At 40.6% G+C, this 4,644-nt stretch overlaps 1 pseudogene; it reads right to left on the reverse strand.

The window, feature by feature from the left end:
- Positions 1 to 2,946: 2,946 nt before the first annotated feature.
- LOC118573330 lies at positions 2,947 to 3,559 on the reverse strand (annotated as a pseudogene).
- Between the last annotated feature and the right edge of the window lie 1,085 nt (positions 3,560 to 4,644).

Raw genomic sequence — 4,644 nt, forward strand, 5'->3', positions numbered from 1 at the left:
AGGTTCTGTGACAGAGAAGGCCCAGTTGCCATCTCTCTCAAATCATACACCCCATCAGAGTTTTACCTTCCCTTCAAGAATGTCTACCCTTCAACACTGAGGATTATGAGGGCCCTGCTCAGTTTATACATTTTCAACTATACCTCATGAATAATATTTCTGATCCACAGAGTGATAGATCTTTGGAAATACTTTAATATTAGAAGCCTAACCCTAAACCAGATTGATGGTAAAATACTAAGTCATTAACCTCATACCTATGAGAGTGTCTTCTATGAAAATTATGATAGAAATTGGCTAGTTTCCTACAAAAGCTATGGTAGCTAAATTCCCACAGCTTTTACATATTAGTTTATGTTTTCATAACATAGACTTAATGGTGGCAAAAGGTACCATGTTCTGTTATGTATAATCTGTAGAGAATGTTTTAATGTTAACTCAGTATATTCATGGGAAAATTCATCTACATCTAACCCCTGAAAGACCAGTTTTGAAATTTTATGTAACATCCTTAACACATCTAAGATATATTTTTTTTGTATTTCTATTTTTATGGATTTATTTATTTATTTATTTTGTATATGTGTATGTGTGTACATTTTTTTCTTTATTATTATGTGTTTTAAATTTTAAACATCAGCCATGGGTTCCCATGTCCTCCCCCCTCCCACCCCTACCCCCAACTTTCCCCCAGCCCCTCCTCTCTATTCCGATGTCCTCCAGGATCAAGGCACCCCTGGGGATTCATTTAAACCTGGTGGATTCAGTATAGGCAGGTCCTGTCACCTCCTTCCAGACTGAACAAAGTCTCCCTGTGTAAGCCCAAGGTTTCAAACAGCCAGCTCATGCACTAAGGACAAGTCCTGGTCCCACAGACCGGGTGCCTCCCAAACAGATCAAGCTATTCAATGGTCTCATTTATCCAGAGGGCTTGATCCAGCTGGGGGCTCAACAGCCTTTGGTTCATAATTCATGAATTTCCATTCGTTTGGCTATTTGTCTCTGTGCTTTTTGCAATCTTGGATTCAACAATTCATGCTCTTACAGTCCCTCCTCTTTCTCAACAATTGGACACCTGGAGCTCCACCTGGGGCCTGGCTGAGGATCTCTGTATCCACTTCCATCAGATATTGGATGAGAGTTCCAAGACGACTGCTAGGGTGTTTAGTCATCTGATCACCGGACTAGGTCAGATCAGGCTTTCTCTTGACCATTGCCAGCAGTATACAGAGGATATATCATTGTGGATTTCAGGGGACCTCTCCAGCACTCTGCCTATTCCTGTTCTCATGTGGTCTTTATTTATCATGGTCTGTTATTCCTCATTCTACCTTTCTGTTCTTGATACAGCTGGGATCTCCTGCTCCCCTAAGCTTTCTTTCCCTCAAATCTTGCCATTCATTACTTCCACTGTCGTCCAGGTTGTTCATGTAGATCTCATCCATTTCTCTGTCATTGGGTGATCCCTGGGTCTTTCCTAGGGTCCCGTTTTCTAGGTAGCCTCCCTGGAGTTGTGTAGTAGTCTAGTCATCTTTGTTTTACATCTAGTATCCTCTTATGATACCATGTTTGTCCTTCTGAGTCTGGGTTACCTCACTCAGGATGATTTTTTCTAGATCCATCCATTTGCCTGCAAACCTCATGATGTCATTGTTTTTCTCTGCTGAGTAGTATTCCGTTGTGTATATGTACCATATTTTCTTTATCCATTCTTCAGTTGAAGGGCATCTAGGTTGTTTCCAGGTTCTGGCTATTACAAACAATGCTGATATGAACATAGCTGAGCAAATGCCCTTGTGGTATGATTGAGCATAGAGTGCTATAGCTGGGTGTTGGGGGAGATGGGTTCCCAATTTTCTAAGGAAGCACCATATTGATTTCTAAAGTGGCTGTACAAGCTTGCATTCCCACCAGCAGTGGAGGAGAGTTCCCCTTGCTCCACATCCTCTCCAGCATAAGCTGCCTTCTGTGCTTTTGATCTTAGCCATTCTGACAGGTGTAAGGTGGTATCTCAGAGTCGTTTTGATTTGCATTTCCCAGATAATTAAGGATGTTGAGCAATTCCTTAAATGTCTTTCAGCCATTTGATCTTCCTCTGTGGAGAATTCTCTGTTTAGTTCTATAGCCCATTTCTTAATTGGACTGTTGGGCATTTTGATGTCTAATTTCTTGAGTTCTTTATCTATTCTGGATATCAGCCCTCTGTCAGATGTGGGGTTGGTGAAGACCTTTTCCCATTCTGTAGGCTGTCACTTTGTCTTGTTGACCATGTCCTTTTCTCTACAAAAGCTTCTCAGTTTCAACAGGTCCCATTGATTGACTGTTTCTCTCAGTGTCTGTGCTACTGGTGTTATATTTAGAAAGTGATCTCTGGTGCCAATGTGTTCAAGAGTACTTCCTACTTTCTCTCCTATAAGGTTCATAGTAACTGGATTTATGTTGAGGTGTTTGATCCACTTGGATTTAAGTTTTGTGCACGGTGACAGATATGGATCTATGTGCAGCCTTCTACACATTGACATCCAGTTATGCCAGCACCATTTGTTGAAGATGCTTTCTTTTTTCCATTGTACATTTTTGGCTTCTTTGTCAAAAATTATATGTTCATAGGTGTGTGGGGTTAATGTCAGGGTCTTCAATTTGATTCCATTGGTCCACATGTTGGTTTTTATGCCAGTACCAAGCTGTTTTTATTATGGTAGCTCTATAGTAGAGCTTGAGTTAGGGGATTGTGATGCCTCCAGAGGTTGTTTTATTGTACAGGATTCTTTTTGCTATCCTGGGTTTTTTGTTTTTCCATATGAAATTGAGTATTATTCTTTCCAGATCTGTGAAGAATTGTGTTGGTAATTTGATGGGAATTGTGTTGAATCTGTATCTGTAGATTGCTTTTGGGAAGATAGCCATTTTTACTATGTTTATTTATTTATTTATGTATTTTTACTGTGAATGACACTTTATTCAGTCATTTTCTTCACAACTGAAACTCTGGGAATTCAAAATTAACATCTTTGACTATGAGCTTCTTATACACACCAGAACAAGTTTCAACCTTGCGCTCCAAGTTGTTCTTCTGGGCTTTGTCTAAATGAACCTTTAGGAGCCGGCTGCCATCCAGTTTCACTCAGATTCTCTTCCCCACAATCTCACTTGGGAAGACCAAGTCCTCGAGGATGGCGTCATGCACTGCAGTGAGGGTGCGGCTTCTGGGGCGCTTCTGTTTATTTTTCGTGCGGCTTTTCTGAGTTGGCTTAGGCAGAGTCCTCCTCTGGGCAATGAAGACCACGTGCTTTCCACTGAACTTTTTCTCCAACTCATGAACCAGCCAAACTTGGATTTTCTGGAAAGACTTCAGTTGAGGAACTGGAACAAAAATTATGATAGCTTTCCGGCCACCACCAGCTTCAATTTCCTTGGCTGTGGTGATATTCAGTTCCTGCAGCTGCACCTTGAGATCAGAGTTCATCTCCAGCTCGAGAAGAACCTGGGAGATGCCAGACTCGAACTCGTCAAGCTTCTCACCATTGGGCTTCACAATCTTAGTGCTCGAGTTGAACATGGCTCGTCTTGTCCTTCTGGAGTGCCGGCTTCCATTTTTACTATGTTAATCCTGCCTATCCATGAGCATGGGAGATCTTTCCATTTTCTGACATCTTCTTCAATTTCTTTTTTCAGGGACTTAAAGTTCTTGTCATATAGCTCCTTCACATGCTTAGTTAGAGTAACCCCAAGGTATTTTATATCATTTGTGGCTATAAAGGGTGATGTATCTCTGATTTCCTTCTCAGCCTGTTTGTCTACTGTATAAACAAGGGCTACTGATCTTTTTGAGTTGATCTTGTATCCTGCAATGTTGCTGAAGGTTTTTATTAGCTGTTTCAGTTCCTTGGTGGAATTTTTGGGGTCACTCATGTATACTATCATGTCATCTGCAAATAGGAAGAGCTTGACATCTTCCTTTCCAATTTGTATCTCCTTAATCTCTTTATGTTGTCTTATAGTTCAAGTACTATATTGAATAAGTATGGGGAGAGGGGACAGCCTTGCCTTGTTCCTGATTTTAGTGGTATTGCTTTGAGTTTCTCTCCATTTAATTTGATGTTGGCTGTTGGCTTGCTGTAGATTGCCTTTATTATGTTTAGGTATGTTCCCTGTATTCCTGATGGCTCCAAGACCTTTATCATGAAGGGGTGTTGGATTTTGTCAAATGCCTTTTCTGCATCTAGTGAGATGATCATGTGTTTTTTTTTTTCTTTGAGTTTGTTTACATGGTGTATTATATTGACGGACTTTCATACGTTGAACAACCCTTGCATCCCTGGGATAAAGCCTACTTGATCCTGGTGGATCGTTGTTTTGATGAGTTCTTGGAGTCCGTTTGCCAGAATTTTATTGAGTAATTTTGCATCAGTGTTCATGAGGGAGATCAGTCTGTAATTCTCTTTCTTTGTTGCAGCTTTGTTTGGTTTAGGAATCAGGGTAATTGTAGCCTCATAGAAGAAGTTTGGTAATATGCCTTCTTCTTCTATTGTGTGGAACAATTTAAAGAGTATTGGTATTAAGTCTTCTTTGAAGATCTGGTTGAATTCTGCAGTGAAACCATCAGGTCCAGGGCTTTTTTTTGGTTGGGAGACTTTTAATGAC

The sequence above is a fragment of the Onychomys torridus genome, chromosome 23 (assembly GCF_903995425.1).
Source record: "Onychomys torridus chromosome 23, mOncTor1.1, whole genome shotgun sequence".
Classification (NCBI taxonomy): domain Eukaryota; kingdom Metazoa; phylum Chordata; class Mammalia; order Rodentia; family Cricetidae; genus Onychomys; species Onychomys torridus.